Source organism: Pristiophorus japonicus, chromosome 1 (genome assembly GCF_044704955.1).
Source record: "Pristiophorus japonicus isolate sPriJap1 chromosome 1, sPriJap1.hap1, whole genome shotgun sequence".
Lineage (NCBI taxonomy): Eukaryota > Metazoa > Chordata > Chondrichthyes > Pristiophoridae > Pristiophorus > Pristiophorus japonicus.
This window is the reverse complement of record NC_091977.1, coordinates 477,106,363-477,126,685: the sequence shown is the minus strand read 5'-3', so window position 1 is coordinate 477,126,685 and position 20,323 is coordinate 477,106,363. Positions and strand designations below refer to the sequence as shown.

The 20,323-nt window shown below is 49.9% G+C and overlaps 1 non-coding gene across 1 annotated transcript; it reads right to left on the bottom strand.

Annotated features, from left to right (window-relative positions):
* Positions 1-467: 467 nt before the first annotated feature.
* trnaa-cgc (transfer RNA alanine (anticodon CGC)) lies at positions 468-540 on the bottom strand. The gene has a single exon. It is a non-coding gene; the product is annotated as a tRNA-Ala (tRNA).
* Positions 541-20,323: the final 19,783 nt, after the last annotated feature.

Sequence of the window (20,323 nt, the reverse complement as noted above, 5' to 3'; positions counted from 1 at the left end):
TTCAGTACCAGCCCATGCTGCAGCGCTGTGAGACTGTGAACCGCCAGCTACTCTTTACAGCCTGGAAAACGCGTGTGACTAACAATCACAAGAGTGTAGCTTTGACTTCTTATTAGGCTCGCAGATTTTTTGCAAGCTGTGCATTATGAATTTAAAGACCTTGCAAGCTGCCCTACTTGGTCGTGCTGCCTGGCGGCTTGCATGGCAAGTGCCTTCTTCGTGCAGCAGGCAGCGTATCAGTCTGCTCAATCGAAGGTCCTGAGTCAAATGCTCAGAAAAGGAATCAGTGCTAAAAAGTCGTTCTTTTCGCTTCTTTCACTTCATATATCCACCTTTACAAAAATCAAGAAGTCTTGCTTATGACATGGCAGAAAAAAGTTTGCTGTGCTTTGGCCCATCTGGCGTGAACTCAGTGACACGTGAGACCACGTTTCTTTCTGGAGAATTGCCCTGAGCCAAAAGCAGAGTGGAGAATGCGGGCATCGAACCCGCTACCTCTCACATGCGAAGCAAGCGCTCTACCATTTGAGCTAATTCCCCAGTAGCTTCTTGCGGTTGACCCTCGTTTGCTTCTCAGTCGCCTTTTCGCACTCGTCTCCAAGCTGCTCCACGACCATCAGAGAAAACCTATTTGAGGACTGGCCCACTCCTTGTATCCAATCGACATTGCGGAGCAGCAGCGAGCGAGCAACAGCAGGACGGGAAGCCACAGTAACGAAGAAAGAAGCCGAGAAGAGCACGAGACCACGGAAGGGAAGCGAGGTGACCGGCAAGTAGCGGCCGCCCTGTGTGTGAGGGAGCAGGCGAGAGCGCTGTCTGACTGATAGCCAACTTGTTTTGCCTGAAAGGGAGTGCTGAGTGCTTTGAAGTGTTGCTGCTCAATGGCACTCTCTGCTGGTGAGCAGACACAAATGCTCAAGCATAACAGCTGTGTGAAGGTGGATGCAGAGTGCATTAAGGTTTGAGACGAGAAAAGTGGTGTCCTGCGTCTTCAGGGCAACATGATGCACCATAAAGTGAAGAGAGCAGGTTTGAGTGAATTGCTGCTTAATCCAAAAGAACACCAGCTCCTTCGAGCAAGAATTGAACCAGCAACCTAAGGATAATCTTGATGCATATTGCTACTACAGTCCTCTGCACTACCAACTGAGCTATCAAAGGAAAGCTGCAAAGATGCTTCTGTGTGATGATTGTTTTCCCAGCGCATGTTGACGCATCTGGCCTCATGGAGTGGCCTGTGCGTCTTCAGTACCAGCCCATGCTGCAGCGCTGTGAGACTGTGAACCGCCAGCTACTCTTTACAGCCTGGAAAACGCGTGTGACTAACAATCACAAGAGTGTAGCTTTGACTTCTTATTAGGCTCGCAGATTTTTTGCAAGCTGTGCATTATGAATTTAAAGACCTTGCAAGCTGCCCTACTTGGTCGTGCTGCCTGGCGGCTTGCATGGCAAGTGCCTTCTTCGTGCAGCAGGCAGCGTATCAGTCTGCTCAATCGAAGGTCCTGAGTCAAATGCTCAGAAAAGGAATCAGTGCTAAAAAGTCGTTCTTTTCGCTTCTTTCACTTCATATATCCACCTTTGCAAAAATCAAGAAGTCTTGCTTATGACATGGCAGAAAAAAGTTTGCTGTGCTTTGGCCCATCTGGCGTGAACTCAGTGACACGTGAGACCACGTTTCTTTCTGGAGAATTGCCCTGAGCCAAAAGCAGAGTGGAGAATGCGGGCATCGATCCCGCTACCTCTCACATGCGAAGCAAGCGCTCTACCATTTGAGCTAATTCCCCAGTAGCTTCTTGCGGTTGACCCTCGTTTGCTTCTCAGTCGCCTTTTCGCACTCGTCTCCAAGCTGCTCCACGACCATCAGAGAAAACCTATTTGAGGACTGGCCCACTCCTTGTATCCAATCGACATTGCGGAGCAGCAGCGAGCGAGCAACAGCAGGACGGGAAGCCACAGTAACGAAGAAAGAAGCCGAGAAGAGCACGAGACCACGGAAGGGAAGCGAGGTGACCGGCAAGTAGCGGCCGCCCTGTGTGTGAGGGAGCAGGCGAGAGCGCTGTCTGACTGATAGCCAACTTGTTTTGCCTGAAAGGGAGTGCTGAGTGCTTTGAAGTGTTGCTGCTCAATGGCACTCTCTGCTGGTGAGCAGACACAAATGCTCAAGCATAACAGCTGTGTGAAGGTGGATGCAGAGTGCATTAAGGTTTGAGACGAGAAAAGTGGTGTCCTGCGTCTTCAGGGCAACATGATGCACCATAAAGTGAAGAGAGCAAGTTTGAGTGAATTGCTGCTTAATCCAAAAGAACACCAGCTCCTTCGAGCAAGAATTGAACCAGCAACCTAAGGATGATCTTGCTGCATATTGCTACTACAGTCCTCTGCACTACCAACTGAGCTATCAAAGGAAAGCTGCAAAGATGCTTCTGTGTGATGATTGTTTTCCCAGCGCATGTTGACGCATCTGGCCTCATGGAGTGGCCTGTGCGTCTTCAGTACCAGCCCATGCTGCAGCGCTGTGAGACTGTGAACCGCCAGCTACTCTTTACAGCCTGGAAAACGCGTGTGACTAACAATCACAAGAGTGTAGCTTTGACTTCTTATTAGGCTCGCAGATTTTTTGCAAGCTGTGCATTATGAATTTAAAGACCTTGCAAGCTGCCCTACTTGGTCGTGCTGCCTGGCGGCTTGCATGGCAAGTGCCTTCTTCATGCAGCAGGCAGCGTATCAGTCTGCTCAATCGAAGGTCCTGAGTCAAATGCTCAGAAAAGGAATCAGTGCTAAAAAGTCGTTCTTTTCGCTTCTTTCACTTCATATATCCACCTTTGCAAAAATCAAGAAGTCTTGCTTATGACATGGCAGAAAAAAGTTTGCTGTGCTTTGGCCCATCTGGCGTGAACTCAGTGACACGTGAGACCACGTTTCTTTCTGGAGAATTGCCCTGAGCCAAAAGCAGAGTGGAGAATGCGGGCATCGATCCCGCTACCTCTCACATGCTAAGCGAGCGCTCTACCATTTGAGCTAATTCCCCAGCAGCTTCTTGCAGTTGACCCTCGTTTGCTTCTCAGTCGCCTTTTCCCACTCGTCTCCAAGCTGCTCCACGACCATCAGAGAAAACCTATTTGAGGACTGGCCCACTCCTTGTATCCAATCGACATTGCGGAGCAGCAGTGAGCGAGCAACAGCAGGACGCGAAGCCACAGTAACGAAGAAAGAAGCCGAGAAGAGCACGAGACCGCGGAAGGGAAGCGAGGTGACCGGCAAGTAGCGGCCGCCCTGTGTGTGAGGGAGCAGGCGAGAGCGCTGTCTGACTGATAGCCAACTTGTTTTGCCTGAAAGGGAGTGCTGAGTGCTTTGAAGTGTTGCTGCCCACGTCTGCGTGTTGCAGACTGGCGCAATCCAAGATCCAGGATTACGTGCTGAGGGACGCACTTAAAACTGGTACTGTCGCCGCAAAGGCACGGTGGGGAAGGGCCACAGTTTAAAGGCCTTCTGCCACGGTAAACCCGGGGGCAGGAATCAGTACACAACTCCCCTCGGGCTGTACTTGCAACTTCTTTTTCGTGTACATGGAGCACCATGATCTGCAAACACCTATGTAGTGCCATGTACAATGTAAGGTCTGTTTCGTAATGCACGTTGAAAAGAAAAAAATGTAAACGTACCGTCACCCATTCCGTGTACTGTATAGTGACACATGTAATGTAATTTTGTTGAATGTACTACAAGGTATCCCGTATTGTACTTGATCTGAAAAGCAAGGAAATGTATAGAACGGAACTGCCGTCAGCACCCAAATGTAATGTATGGGATTGCTGACCGCAGCTAAACATACTGAACTGCTTTTGAATGTACTGTACAAATTCTTTTGGCTTCTCTCACCTCATATATCCATCTTTGCAAAAATCAAGAAGTCTTGCTTATGACATGGCAGAAAATGGTTTGCTGGGCTTTGGCCCATCTGCCGTGAACTCAGTGAGTGACACGTGAGATCACGTTTCTTTCTGGAGAATTGCCCTGAGCCAAAAGCAGAGTGGAGAATGCGGGCATCGATCCCGCTACCTCTCACATGCTAAGCGAGCGCACTACCATTTGAGCTAATTCCCCAGTAGCTTCTTGCAGTTGACCCTCGTTTGCTTCTCAGTCGCCTTTTCGCACTCGTCTCCAAGCTGCTCCACGACCATCAGAGAAAACCTATTTGAGGACTGGTCCACTCCTTGTATCCAATCAACATTGCGGAGCAGCAGCGCGCGAGCAACAGCAGGACGCGAAGCCACAGTAACGAAGAAAGAAGCCGAGAAGAGCACGAGACCACGGAAGGGAAGCGAGGTGACCGGCAAGTAGCGGCCGCCCTGTGTGTGAGGGAGCAGGCGAGAGCGCTGTCTGACTGATAGCCAACTTGTTTTGCCTGAAAGGGAGTGCTGAGTGCTTTGAAGTGTTGCTGCTCAATGGCACTCTCTGCTGGTGAGCAGACACAAATGCTCAAGCATAACAGCTGTGTGAAGGTGGATGCAGAGTGCATTAAGGTTTGAGACGAGAAAAGTGGTGTCCTGCGTCTTCAGGGCAACATGATGCACCATAAAGTGAAGAGAGCAGGTTTGAGTGAATTGCTGCTTAATCCAAAAGAACACCAGCTCCTTCGAGCAAGAATTGAACCAGCAACCTAAGGATAATCTTGATGCATATTGCTACTACAGTCCTCTGCACTACCAACTGAGCTATCAAAGGAAAGCTGCAAAGATGCTTCTGTGTGATGATTGTTTTCCCAGCGCATGTTGACGCATCTGGCCTCATGGAGTGGCCTGTGCGTCTTCAGTACCAGCCCATGCTGCAGCGCTGTGAGACTGTGAACCGCCAGCTACTCTTTACAGCCTGGAAAACGCGTGTGACTAACAATCACAAGAGTGTAGCTTTGACTTCTTATTAGGCTCGCAGATTTTTTGCAAGCTGTGCATTATGAATTTAAAGACCTTGCAAGCTGCCCTACTTGGTCGTGCTGCCTGGCGGCTTGCATGGCAAGTGCCTTCTTCGTGCAGCAGGCAGCGTATCAGTCTGCTCAATCGAAGGTCCTGAGTCAAATGCTCAGAAAAGGAATCAGTGCTAAAAAGTCGTTCTTTTCGCTTCTTTCACTTCATATATCCACCTTTGCAAAAATCAAGAAGTCTTGCTTATGACATGGCAGAAAAAAGTTTGCTGTGCTTTGGCCCATCTGGCGTGAACTCAGTGACACGTGAGACCACGTTTCTTTCTGGAGAATTGCCCTGAGCCAAAAGCAGAGTGGAGAATGCGGGCATCGATCCCGCTACCTCTCACATGCGAAGCAAGCGCTCTACCATTTGAGCTAATTCCCCAGTAGCTTCTTGCGGTTGACCCTCGTTTGCTTCTCAGTCGCCTTTTCGCACTCGTCTCCAAGCTGCTCCACGACCATCAGAGAAAACCTATTTGAGGACTGGCCCACTCCTTGTATCCAATCGACATTGCGGAGCAGCAGCGAGCGAGCAACAGCAGGACGCGAAGCCACAGTAACGAAGAAAGAAGCCGAGAAGAGCACGAGACCGCGGAAGGGAAGCGAGGTGACCGGCAAGTAGCGGCCGCCCTGTGTGTGAGGGAGCAGGCGAGAGCGCTGTCTGACTGATAGCCAACTTGTTTTGCCTGAAAGGGAGTGCTGAGTGCTTTGAAGTGTTGCTGCTCAATGGCACTCTCTGCTGGTGAGCAGACACAAATGCTCAAGCATAACAGCTGTGTGAAGGTGGATGCAGAGTGCATTAAGGTTTGAGACGAGAAAAGTGGTGTCCTGCGTCTTCAGGGCAACATGATGCACCATAAAGTGAAGAGAGCAGGTTTGAGTGAATTGCTGCTTAATCCAAAAGAACACCAGCTCCTTCGAGCAAGAATTGAACCAGCAACCTAAGGATGATCTTGCTGCATATTGCTACTACAGTCCTCTGCACTACCAACTGAGCTATCAAAGGAAAGCTGCAAAGATGCTTCTGTGTGATGATTGTTTTCCCAGCGCATGTTGACGCATCTGGCCTCATGGAGTGGCCTGTGCGTCTTCAGTACCAGCCCATGCTGCAGCGCTGTGAGACTGTGAACCGCCAGCTACTCTTTACAGCCTGGAAAACGCGTGTGACTAACAATCACAAGAGTGTAGCTTTGACTTCTTATTAGGCTCGCAGATTTTTTGCAAGCTGTGCATTATGAATTTAAAGACCTTGCAAGCTGCCCTACTTGGTCGTGCTGCCTGGCGGCTTGCATGGCAAGTGCCTTCTTCGTGCAGCAGGCAGCGTATCAGTCTGCTCAATCGAAGGTCCTGAGTCAAATGCTCAGAAAAGGAATCAGTGCTAAAAAGTCGTTCTTTTAGCTTCTTTCACTTCATATATCCACCTTTGCAAAAATCAAGAAGTCTTGCTTATGACATGGCAGAAAAAAGTTTGCTGTGCTTTGGCCCATCTGGCGTGAACTCAGTGACACGTAAGACCACGTTTCTTTCTGGAGAATTGTCCTGAGCCAAAGTCAGAGTGGAGAATGCGGGCATCGATCCCGCTACCTCTCACATGCTAAGCGAGCGCTCTACCATTTGAGCTAATTCCCCAGCAGCTTCTTGCAGGTTGCCCTCGTTTGCTTCTCAGTCGCCTTTTCGCACTCGTCTCCAAGAAGCTCCACGACCATCAGAGAAAACCTATTTGAGGACTGGCCCACTCCTTGTATCCAATCGACATTGCGGAGCAGCAGTGAGCGAGCAACAGCAGGACGCGAAGCCAAAGTAACGAAGAAAGAAGCCGAGAAGAGCACGAGACCGCGGAAGGGAAGCGAGGTGACCGGCAAGTAGCGGCCGCCCTGTGTGTGAGGGAGCAGGCGAGAGCGCTGTCTGACTGATAGCCAACTTGTTTTGCCTGAAAGGGAGTGCTGCGTGCTTTGAAGTGTTGCTGCTCAATGGCACTCTCTGCTGGTGAGCAGACACAAATGCTCAAGCATAACAGCTGTGTGAAGGTGGATGCAGAGTGCATTAAGGTTTGAGACGAGAAAAGTGGTGTCCTGCGTCTTCAGGGCAACATGATGCACCATAAAGTGAAGAGAGCAAGTTTGAGTGAATTGCTGCTTAATCCAAAAGAACACCAGCTCCTTCGAGCAAGAATTGAACCAGCAACCTAAGGATGATCTTGCTGCATATTGCTACTACAGTCCTCTGCACTACCAACTGAGCTATCAAAGGAAAGCTGCAAAGATGCTTCTGTGTGATGATTGTTTTCCCAGCGCATGTTGACGCATCTGGCCTCATGGAGTGGCCTGTGCGTCTTCAGTACCAGCCCATGCTGCAGCGCTGTGAGACTGTGAACCGCCAGCTACTCTTTACAGCCTGGAAAACGCGTGTGACTAACAATCACAAGAGTGTAGCTTTGACTTCTTATTAGGCTCGCAGATTTTTTGCAAGCTGTGCATTATGAATTTAAAGACCTTGCAAGCTGCCCTACTTGGTCGTGCTGCCTGGCGGCTTGCATGGCAAGTGCCTTCTTCATGCAGCAGGCAGCGTATCAGTCTGCTCAATCGAAGGTCCTGAGTCAAATGCTCAGAAAAGGAATCAGTGCTAAAAAGTCGTTCTTTTCGCTTCTTTCACTTCATATATCCACCTTTGCAAAAATCAAGAAGTCTTGCTTATGACATGGCAGAAAAAAGTTTGCTGTGCTTTGGCCCATCTGGCGTGAACTCAGTGACACGTGAGACCACGTTTCTTTCTGGAGAATTGCCCTGAGCCAAAAGCAGAGTGGAGAATGCGGGCATCGATCCCGCTACCTCTCACATGCTAAGCGAGCGCTCTACCATTTGAGCTAATTCCCCAGCAGCTTCTTGCAGTTGACCCTCGTTTGCTTCTCAGTCGCCTTTTCCCACTCGTCTCCAAGCTGCTCCACGACCATCAGAGAAAACCTATTTGAGGACTGGCCCACTCCTTGTATCCAATCGACATTGCGGAGCAGCAGTGAGCGAGCAACAGCAGGACGCGAAGCCACAGTAACGAAGAAAGAAGCCGAGAAGAGCACGAGACCGCGGAAGGGAAGCGAGGTGACCGGCAAGTAGCGGCCGCCCTGTGTGTGAGGGAGCAGGCGAGAGCGCTGTCTGACTGATAGCCAACTTGTTTTGCCTGAAAGGGAGTGCTGAGTGCTTTGAAGTGTTGCTGCCCACGTCTGCGTGTTGCAGACTGGCGCAATCCAAGATCCAGGATTACGTGCTGAGGGACGCACTTAAAACTGGTACTGTCGCCGCAAAGGCACGGTGGGGAAGGGCCACAGTTTAAAGGCCTTCTGCCACGGTAAACCCGGGGGCAGGAATCAGTACACAACTCCCCTCGGGCTGTACTTGCAACTTCTTTTTCGTGTACATGGAGCACCATGATCTGCAAACACCTATGTAGTGCCATGTACAATGTAAGGTCTGTTTCGTAATGCACGTTGAAAAGAAAAAAATGTAAACGTACCGTCACCCATTCCGTGTACTGTATAGTGACACATGTAATGTAATTTTGTTGAATGTACTACAAGGTATCCCGTATTGTACTTGATCTGAAAAGCAAGGAAATGTATAGAACGGAACTGCCGTCAGCACCCAAATGTAATGTATGGGATTGCTGACCGCAGCTAAACATACTGAACTGCTTTTGAATGTACTGTACAAATTCTTTTGGCTTCTCTCACCTCATATATCCATCTTTGCAAAAATCAAGAAGTCTTGCTTATGACATGGCAGAAAATGGTTTGCTGGGCTTTGGCCCATCTGCCGTGAACTCAGTGAGTGACACGTGAGATCACGTTTCTTTCTGGAGAATTGCCCTGAGCCAAAAGCAGAGTGGAGAATGCGGGCATCGATCCCGCTACCTCTCACATGCGAAGCAAGCGCTCTACCATTTGAGCTAATTCCCCAGTAGCTTCTTGCAGTTGACCCTCGTTTGCTTCTCAGTCGCCTTTTCGCACTCGTCTCCAAGTTGCTCCACGACCATCAGAGAAAACCTATTTGAGGACTGGCCCACTCCTTGTATCCAATCAACATTGCGGAGCAGCAGCGCGCGAGCAACAGCAGGACGCGAAGCCACAGTAACGAAGAAAGAAGCCGAGAAGAGCACGAGACCGCGGAAGGGAAGCGAGGTGACCGGCAAGTAGCGGCCGCCCTGTGTGTGAGGGAGCAGGCGAGAGCGCTGTCTGACTGATAGCCAACTTGTTTTGCCTGAAAGGGAGTGCTGAGTGCTTTGAAGTGTTGCTGCTCAATGGCACTCTCTGCTGGTGAGCAGACACAAATGCTCAAGCATAACAGCTGTGTGAAGGTGGATGCAGAGTGCATTAAGGTTTGAGACGAGAAAAGTGGTGTCCTGCGTCTTCAGGGCAACATGATGCACCATAAAGTGAAGAGAGTAGGTTTGAGTGAATTGCTGCTTAATCCAAAAGAACACCAGCTCCTTCGAGCAAGAATTGAACCAGCAACCTAAGGATGATCTTGCTGCATATTGCTACTACAGTCCTCTGCACTACCAACTGAGCTATCAAAGGAAAGCTGCAAAGATGCTTCTGTGTGATGATTGTTTTCCCAGCGCATGTTGACGCATCTGGCCTCATGGAGTGGCCTGTGCGTCTTCAGTACCAGCCCATGCTGCAGCGCTGTGAGACTGTGAACCGCCAGCTACTCTTTACAGCCTGGAAAACGCGTGTGACTAACAATCACAAGAGTGTAGCTTTGACTTCTTATTAGGCTCGCAGATTTTTTGCAAGCTGTGCATTATGAATTTAAAGACCTTGCAAGCTGCCCTACTTGGTCGTGCTGCCTGGCGGCTTGCATGGCAAGTGCCTTCTTCGTGCAGCAGGCAGCGTATCAGTCTGCTCAATCGAAGGTCCTGAGTCAAATGCTCAGAAAAGGAATCAGTGCTAAAAAGTCGTTCTTTTAGCTTCTTTCACTTCATATATCCACCTTTGCAAAAATCAAGAAGTCTTGCTTATGACATGGCAGAAAAAAGTTTGCTGTGCTTTGGCCCATCTGGCGTGAACTCAGTGACACGTGAGACCACGTTTCTTTCTGGAGAATTGCCCTGAGCCAAAAGCAGAGTGGAGAATGCGGGCATCGATCCCGCTACCTCTCACATGCTAAGCGAGCGCTCTACCATTTGAGCTAATTCCCCAGCAGCTTCTTGCAGTTGACCCTCGTTTGCTTCTCAGTCGCCTTTTCGCACTCATCTCCAAGCTGCTCCACGACCATCAGAGAAAACCTATTTGAGGACTGGCCCACTCCTTGTATCCAATCGACATTGCGGAGCAGCAGCGAGCGAGCAACAGCAGGACGCGAAGCCACAGTAACGAAGAAAGAAGCCGAGAAGAGCACGAGACCGCGGAAGGGAAGCGAGGTGACCGGCAAGTAGCGGCCGCCCTGTGTGTGAGGGAGCAGGCGAGAGCGCTGTCTGACTGATAGCCAACTTGTTTTGCCTGAAAGGGAGTGCTGAGTGCTTTGAAGTGTTGCTGCTCAATGGCACTCTCTGCTGGTGAGCAGACACAAATGCTCAAGCATAACAGCTGTGTGAAGGTGGATGCAGAGTGCATTAAGGTTTGAGACGAGAAAAGTGGTGTCCTGCGTCTTCAGGGCAACATGATGCACCATAAAGTGAAGAGAGCAGGTTTGAGTGAATTGCTGCTTAATCCAAAAGAACACCAGCTCCTTCGAGCAAGAATTGAACCAGCAACCTAAGGATGATCTTGCTGCATATTGCTACTACAGTCCTCTGCACTACCAACTGAGCTATCAAAGGAAAGCTGCAAAGATGCTTCTGTGTGATGATTGTTTTCCCAGCGCATGTTGACGCATCTGGCCTCATGGAGTGGCCTGTGCGTCTTCAGTACCAGCCCATGCTGCAGCGCTGTGAGACTGTGAACCGCCAGCTACTCTTTACAGCCTGGAAAACGCGTGTGACTAACAATCACAAGAGTGTAGCTTTGACTTCTTATTAGGCTCGCAGATTTTTTGCAAGCTGTGCATTATGAATTTAAAGACCTTGCAAGCTGCCCTACTTGGTCGTGCTGCCTGGCGGCTTGCATGGCAAGTGCCTTCTTCGTGCAGCAGGCAGCGTATCAGTCTGCTCAATCGAAGGTCCTGAGTCAAATGCTCAGAAAAGGAATCAGTGCTAAAAAGTCGTTCTTTTAGCTTCTTTCACTTCATATATCCACCTTTGCAAAAATCAAGAAGTCTTGCTTATGACATGGCAGAAAAAAGTTTGCTGTGCTTTCGCCCATCTGGCGTGAACTCAGTGACACGTGAGACCACGTTTCTTTCTGGAGAATTGCCCTGAGCCAAAAGCAGAGTGGAGAATGCGGGCATCGATCCCGCTACCTCTCACATGCTAAGCGAGCGCTCTACCATTTGAGCTAATTCCCCAGCAGCTTCTTGCAGTTGACCCTCGTTTGCTTCTCAGTCGCCTTTTCGCACTCGTCTCCAAGCTGCTCCACGACCATCAGAGAAAACCTATTTGAGGACTGGCCCACTCCTTGTATCCAATCGACATTGCGGAGCAGCAGTGAGCGAGCAACAGCAGGACGCGAAGCCACAGTAACGAAGAAAGAAGCCGAGAAGAGCACGAGACCGCGGAAGGGAAGCGAGGTGACCGGCAAGTAGCGGCCGCCCTGTGTGTGAGGGAGCAGGCGAGAGCGCTGTCTGACTGATAGCCAACTTGTTTTGCCTGAAAGGGAGTGCTGAGTGCTTTGAAGTGTTGCTGCCCACGTCTGCGTGTTGCAGACTGGCGCAATCCAAGATCCAGGATTACGTGCTGAGGGACGCACTTAAAACTGGTACTGTCGCCGCAAAGGCACGGTGGGGAAGGGCCACAGTTTAAAGGCCTTCTGCCACGGTAAACCCGGGGGCAGGAATCAGTACACAACTCCCCTCGGGCTGTACTTGCAACTTCTTTTTCGTGTACATGGAGCACCATGATCTGCAAACACCTATGTAGTGCCATGTACAATGTAAGGTCTGTTTCGTAATGCACGTTGAAAAGAAAAAAATGTAAACGTACCGTCACCCATTCCGTGTACTGTATAGTGACACATGTAATGTAATTTTGTTGAATGTACTACAAGGTATCCCGTATTGTACTTGATCTGAAAAGCAAGGAAATGTATAGAACGGAACTGCCGTCAGCACCCAAATGTAATGTATGGGATTGCTGACCGCAGCTAAACATACTGAACTGCTTTTGAATGTACTGTACAAATTCTTTTGGCTTCTCTCACCTCATATATCCATCTTTGCAAAAATCAAGAAGTCTTGCTTATGACATGGCAGAAAATGGTTTGCTGGGCTTTGGCCCATCTGCCGTGAACTCAGTGAGTGACACGTGAGATCACGTTTCTTTCTGGAGAATTGCCCTGAGCCAAAAGCAGAGTGGAGAATGCGGGCATCGATCCCGCTACCTCTCACATGCGAAGCAAGCGCTCTACCATTTGAGCTAATTCCCCAGTAGCTTCTTGCAGTTGACCCTCGTTTGCTTCTCAGTCGCCTTTTCGCACTCGTCTCCAAGCTGCTCCACGACCATCAGAGAAAACCTATTTGAGGACTGGCCCACTCCTTGTATCCAATCAACATTGCGGAGCAGCAGCGCGCGAGCAACAGCAGGACGCGAAGCCACAGTAACGAAGAAAGAAGCCGAGAAGAGCACGAGACCGCGGAAGGGAAGCGAGGTGACCGGCAAGTAGCGGCCGCCCTGTGTGTGAGGGAGCAGGCGAGAGCGCTGTCTGACTGATAGCCAACTTGTTTTGCCTGAAAGGGAGTGCTGAGTGCTTTGAAGTGTTGCTGCTCAATGGCACTCTCTGCTGGTGAGCAGACACAAATGCTCAAGCATAACAGCTGTGTGAAGGTGGATGCAGAGTGCATTAAGGTTTGAGACGAGAAAAGTGGTGTCCTGCGTCTTCAGGGCAACATGATGCACCATAAAGTGAAGAGAGTAGGTTTGAGTGAATTGCTGCTTAATCCAAAAGAACACCAGCTCCTTCGAGCAAGAATTGAACCAGCAACCTAAGGATGATCTTGCTGCATATTGCTACTACAGTCCTCTGCACTACCAACTGAGCTATCAAAGGAAAGCTGCAAAGATGCTTCTGTGTGATGATTGTTTTCCCAGCGCATGTTGACGCATCTGGCCTCATGGAGTGGCCTGTGCGTCTTCAGTACCAGCCCATGCTGCAGCGCTGTGAGACTGTGAACCGCCAGCTACTCTTTACAGCCTGGAAAACGCGTGTGACTAACAATCACAAGAGTGTAGCTTTGACTTCTTATTAGGCTCGCAGATTTTTTGCAAGCTGTGCATTATGAATTTAAAGACCTTGCAAGCTGCCCTACTTGGTCGTGCTGCCTGGCGGCTTGCATGGCAAGTGCCTTCTTCGTGCGGCAGGCAGCGTATCAGTCTGCTCAATCGAAGGTCCTGAGTCAAATGCTCAGAAAAGGAATCAGTGCTAAAAAGTCGTTCTTTTCGCTTCTTTCACTTCATATATCCACCTTTGCAAAAATCAAGAAGTCTTGCTTATGACATGGCAGAAAAAAGTTTGCTGTGCTTTGGCCCATCTGGCGTGAACTCAGTGACACGTAAGACCACGTTTCTTTCTGGAGAATTGTCCTGAGCCAAAGTCAGAGTGGAGAATGCGGGCATCGATCCCGCTACCTCTCACATACTAAGCGAGCGCTCTACCATTTGAGCTAATTCCCCAGCAGCTTCTTGCAGGTTGCCCTCGTTTGCTTCTCAGTCGCCTTTTCGCACTCGTCTCCAAGAAGCTCCACGACCATCAGAGAAAACCTATTTGAGGACTGGCCCACTCCTTGTATCCAATCGACATTGCGGAGCAGCAGTGAGCGAGCAACAGCAGGACGCGAAGCCACAGTAACGAAGAAAGAAGCCGAGAAGAGCACGAGACCGCGGAAGGGAAGCGAGGTGACCGGCAAGTAGCGGCCGCCCTGTGTGTGAGGGAGCAGGCGAGAGCGCTGTCTGACTGATAGCCAACTTGTTTTGCCTGAAAGGGAGTGCTGAGTGCTTTGAAGTGTTGCTGCTCAATGGCACTCTCTGCTGGTGAGCAGACACAAATGCTCAAGCATAACAGCTGTGTGAAGGTGGATGCAGAGTGCATTAAGGTTTGAGACGAGAAAAGTGGTGTCCTGCGTCTTCAGGTAACATGATGCACCATAAAGTGAAGAGAGCAGGTTTGAGTGAATTGCTGCTTAATCCAAAAGAACACCAGCTCCTTCGAGCAAGAATTGAACCAGCAACCTAAGGATGATCTTGCTGCATATTGCTACTACAGTCCTCTGCACTACCAACTGAGCTATCAAAGGAAAGCTGCAAAGATGCTTCTGTGTGATGATTGTTTTCCCAGCGCATGTTGACGCATCTGGCCTCATGGAGTGGCCTGTGCGTCTTCAGTACCAGCCCATGCTGCAGCGCTGTGAGACTGTGAACCGCCAGCTACTCTTTACAGCCTGGAAAACGCGTGTGACTAACAATCACAAGAGTGTAGCTTTGACTTCTTATTAGGCTCGCAGATTTTTTGCAAGCTGTGCATTATGAATTTAAAGACCTTGCAAGCTGCCCTACTTGGTCGTGCTGCCTGGCGGCTTGCATGGCAAGTGCCTTCTTCATGCAGCAGGCAGCGTATCAGTCTGCTCAATCGAAGGTCCTGAGTCAAATGCTCAGAAAAGGAATCAGTGCTAAAAAGTCGTTCTTTTAGCTTCTTTCACTTCATATATCCACCTTTGCAAAAATCAAGAAGTCTTGCTTATGACATGGCAGAAAAAAGTTTGCTGTGCTTTGGCCCATCTGGCGTGAACTCAGTGACACGTGAGACCACGTTTCTTTCTGGAGAATTGCCCTGAGCCAAAAGCAGAGTGGAGAATGCGGGCATCGATCCCGCTACCTCTCACATGCTAAGCGAGCGCTCTACCATTTGAGCTAATTCCCCAGCAGCTTCTTGCAGTTGACCCTCGTTTGCTTCTCAGTCGCCTTTTCCCACTCGTCTCCAAGCTGCTCCACGACCATCAGAGAAAACCTATTTGAGGACTGGCCCACTCCTTGTATCCAATCGACATTGCGGAGCAGCAGTGAGCGAGCAACAGCAGGACGCGAAGCCACAGTAACGAAGAAAGAAGCCGAGAAGAGCACGAGACCGCGGAAGGGAAGCGAGGTGACCGGCAAGTAGCGGCCGCCCTGTGTGTGAGGGAGCAGGCGAGAGCGCTGTCTGACTGATAGCCAACTTGTTTTGCCTGAAAGGGAGTGCTGAGTGCTTTGAAGTGTTGCTGCCCACGTCTGCGTGTTGCAGACTGGCGCAATCCAAGATCCAGGATTACGTGCTGAGGGACGCACTTAAAACTGGTACTGTCGCCGCAAAGGCACGGTGGGGAAGGGCCACAGTTTAAAGGCCTTCTGCCACGGTAAACCCGGGGGCAGGAATCAGTACACAACTCCCCTCGGGCTGTACTTGCAACTTCTTTTTCGTGTACATGGAGCACCATGATCTGCAAACACCTATGTAGTGCCATGTACAATGTAAGGTCTGTTTCGTAATGCACGTTGAAAAGAAAAAAATGTAAACGTACCGTCACCCATTCCGTGTACTGTATAGTGACACATGTAATGTAATTTTGTTGAATGTACTACAAGGTATCCCGTATTGTACTTGATCTGAAAAGCAAGGAAATGTATAGAACGGAACTGCCGTCAGCACCCAAATGTAATGTATGGGATTGCTGACCGCAGCTAAACATACTGAACTGCTTTTGAATGTACTGTACAAATTCTTTTGGCTTCTCTCACCTCATATATCCATCTTTGCAAAAATCAAGAAGTCTTGCTTATGACATGGCAGAAAATGGTTTGCTGGGCTTTGGCCCATCTGCCGTGAACTCAGTGAGTGACACGTGAGATCACGTTTCTTTCTGGAGAATTGCCCTGAGCCAAAAGCAGAGTGGAGAATGCGGGCATCGATCCCGCTACCTCTCACATGCGAAGCAAGCGCTCTACCATTTGAGCTAATTCCCCAGTAGCTTCTTGCAGTTGACCCTCGTTTGCTTCTCAGTCGCCTTTTCGCACTCGTCTCCAAGCTGCTCCACGACCATCAGAGAAAACCTATTTGAGGACTGGCCCACTCCTTGTATCCAATCAACATTGCGGAGCAGCAGCGCGCGAGCAACAGCAGGACGCGAAGCCACAGTAACGAAGAAAGAAGCCGAGAAGAGCACGAGACCGCGGAAGGGAAGCGAGGTGACCGGCAAGTAGCGGCCGCCCTGTGTGTGAGGGAGCAGGCGAGAGCGCTGTCTGACTGATAGCCAACTTGTTTTGCCTGAAAGGGAGTGCTGAGTGCTTTGAAGTGTTGCTGCTCAATGGCACTCTCTGCTGGTGAGCAGACACAAATGCTCAAGCATAACAGCTGTGTGAAGGTGGATGCAGAGTGCATTAAGGTTTGAGACGAGAAAAGTGGTGTCCTGCGTCTTCAGGGCAACATGATGCACCATAAAGTGAAGAGAGTAGGTTTGAGTGAATTGCTGCTTAATCCAAAAGAACACCAGCTCCTTCGAGCAAGAATTGAACCAGCAACCTAAGGATGATCTTGCTGCATATTGCTACTACAGTCCTCTGCACTACCAACTGAGCTATCAAAGGAAAGCTGCAAAGATGCTTCTGTGTGATGATTGTTTTCCCAGCGCATGTTGACGCATCTGGCCTCATGGAGTGGCCTGTGCGTCTTCAGTACCAGCCCATGCTGCAGCGCTGTGAGACTGTGAACCGCCAGCTACTCTTTACAGCCTGGAAAACGCGTGTGACTAACAATCACAAGAGTGTAGCTTTGACTTCTTATTAGGCTCGCAGATTTTTTGCAAGCTGTGCATTATGAATTTAAAGACCTTGCAAGCTGCCCTACTTGGTCGTGCTGCCTGGCGGCTTGCATGGCAAGTGCCTTCTTCGTGCAGCAGGCAGCGTATCAGTCTGCTCAATCGAAGGTCCTGAGTCAAATGCTCAGAAAAGGAATCAGTGCTAAAAAGTCGTTCTTTTAGCTTCTTTCACTTCATATATCCACCTTTGCAAAAATCAAGAAGTCTTGCTTATGACATGGCAGAAAAAAGTTTGCTGTGCTTTGGCCCATCTGGCGTGAACTCAGTGACACGTGAGACCACGTTTCTTTCTGGAGAATTGCCCTGAGCCAAAAGCAGAGTGGAGAATGCGGGCATCGATCCCGCTACCTCTCACATGCTAAGCGAGCGCTCTACCATTTGAGCTAATTCCCCAGCAGCTTCTTGCAGTTGACCCTCGTTTGCTTCTCAGTCGCCTTTTCGCACTCATCTCCAAGCTGCTCCACGACCATCAGAGAAAACCTATTTGAGGACTGGCCCACTCCTTGTATCCAATCGACATTGCGGAGCAGCAGCGAGCGAGCAACAGCAGGACGCGAAGCCACAGTAACGAAGAAAGAAGCCGAGAAGAGCACGAGACCGCGGAAGGGAAGCGAGGTGACCGGCAAGTAGCGGCCGCCCTGTGTGTGAGGGAGCAGGCGAGAGCGCTGTCTGACTGATAGCCAACTTGTTTTGCCTGAAAGGGAGTGCTGAGTGCTTTGAAGTGTTGCTGCTCAATGGCACTCTCTGCTGGTGAGCAGACACAAATGCTCAAGCATAACAGCTGTGTGAAGGTGGATGCAGAGTGCATTAAGGTTTGAGACGAGAAAAGTGGTGTCCTGCGTCTTCAGGGCAACATGATGCACCATAAAGTGAAGAGAGCAGGTTTGAGTGAATTGCTGCTTAATCCAAAAGAACACCAGCTCCTTCGAGCAAGAATTGAACCAGCAACCTAAGGATAATCTTGATGCATATTGCTACTACAGTCCTCTGCACTACCAACTGAGCTATCAAAGGAAAGCTGCAAAGATGCTTCTGTGTGATGATTGTTTTCCCAGCGCATGTTGACGCATCTGGCCTCATGGAGTGGCCTGTGCGTCTTCAGTACCAGCCCATGCTGCAGCGCTGTGAGACTGTGAACCGCCAGCTACTCTTTACAGCCTGGAAAACGCGTGTGACTAACAATCACAAGAGTGTAGCTTTGACTTCTTATTAGGCTCGCAGATTTTTTGCAAGCTGTGCATTATGAATTTAAAGACCTTGCAAGCTGCCCTACTTGGTCGTGCTGCCTGGCGGCTTGCATGGCAAGTGCCTTCTTCGTGCAGCAGGCAGCGTATCAGTCTGCTCAATCGAAGGTCCTGAGTCAAATGCTCAGAAAAGGAATCAGTGCTAAAAAGTCGTTCTTTTCGCTTCTTTCACTTCATATATCCACCTTTGCAAAAATCAAGAAGTCTTGCTTATGACATGGCAGAAAAAAGTTTGCTGTGCTTTGGCCCATCTGGCGTGAACTCAGTGACACGTGAGACCACGTTTCTTTCTGGAGAATTGCCCTGAGCCAAAAGCAGAGTGGAGAATGCGGGCATCGATCCCGCTACCTCTCACATGCGAAGCAAGCACTCTACCATTTGAGCTAATTCCCCAGTAGCTTCTTGCAATTGACCCTCGTTTGCTTCTCAGTCGCCTTTTCGCACTCGTCTCCAAGCTGCTCCACGACCATCAGAGAAAACCTATTTGAGGATTGGCCCACTCCTTCAATGCATTGTATCCAATCGACATTGTGGAGCAGCAGCGAGCGAGCAACAGCAGGACGGGAAGCCACAGTAACGAAGAAAGAAGCCGAGAAGAGCACGAGACCACGGAAGGGAAGCGAGGTGACCGGCAAGTAGCGGCCGCCCTGTGTGTGAGGGAGCAGGCGAGAGCGCTGTCTGACTGATAGCCAACTTGTTTTGCCTGAAAGGGAGTGCTGAGTGCTTTGAAGTGTTGCTGCTCAATGGCACTCTCTGCTGGTGAGCAGACACAAATGCTCAAGCATAACAGCTGTGTGAAGGTGGATGCAGAGTGCATTAAGGTTTGAGACGAGAAAAGTGGTGTCCTGCGTCTTCAGGGCAACATGATGCACCATAAAGTGAAGAGAGCAGGTTTGAGTGAATTGCTGCTTAATCCAAAAGAACACCAGCTCCTTCGAGCAAGAATTGAACCAGCAACCTAAGGATGATCTTGCTGCATATTGCTACTACAGTCCTCTGCACTACCAACTGAGCTATCAAAGGAAAGCTGCAAAGATGCTTCTGTGTGATGATTGTTTTCCCAGCGCATGTTGACGCATCTGGCCTCATGGAGTGGCCTGTGCGTCTTCAGTACCAGCCCATGCTGCAGCGCTGTGAGACTGTGAACCGCCAGCTACTCTTTACAGCCTGGAAAACGCGTGTGACTAACAATCACAAGAGTGTAGCTTTGACTTCTTATTAGGCTCGCAGATTTTTTGCAAGCTGTGCATTATGAATTTAAAGACCTTGCAAGCTGCCCTACTTGGTCGTGCTGCCTGGCGGCTTGCATGGCAAGTGCCTTCTTCGTGCAGCAGGCAGCGTATCAGTCTGCTCAATCGAAGGTCCTGAGTCAAATGCTCAGAAAAGGAATCAGTGCTAAAAAGTCGTTCTTTTAGCTTCTTTCACTTCATATATCCACCTTTGCAAAAATCAAGAAGTCTTGCTTATGACATGGCAGAAAAAAGTTTGCTGTGCTTTGGCCCATCTGGCGTGAACTCAGTGACACGTGAGACCACGTTTCTTTCTGGAGAATTGTCCTGAGCCAAAGTCAGAGTGGAGAATGCGGGCATCGATCCCGCTACCTCTCACATGCTAAGCGAGCGCTCTACCATTTGAGCTAATTCCCCAGCAGCTTCTTGCAGGTTGCCCTCGTTTGCTTCTCAGTCGCCTTTTCGCACTCGTCTCCAAGAAGCTCCACGACCATCAGAGAAAACCTATTTGAGGACTGGCCCACTCCTTGTATCCAATCGACATTGCGGAGCAGCAGCGAGCGAGCAACAGCAGGACGCGAAGCCACAGTAACGAAGAAAGAAGCCGAGAAGAGCACGAGACCGCGGAAGGGAAGCGAGGTGACCGGCAAGTAGCGGCCGCCCTGTGTGTGAGGGAGCAGGCGAGAGCGCTGTCTGACTGATAGCCAACTTGTTTTGCCTGAAAGGGAGTGCTGAGTGCTTTGAAGTGTTGCTGCCCACGTCTGCGTGTTGCAGACTGGCGCAATCCAAGATCCAGGATTACGTGCTGAGGGACGCACTTAAAACTGGTACTGTCGCCGCAAAGGCACGGTGGGGAAGGGCCACAGTTTAAAGGCCTTCTGCCACGGTAAACCCGGGGGCAGGAATCAGTACACAACTCCCCTCGGGCTGTACTTGCAACTTCTTTTTCGTGTACATGGA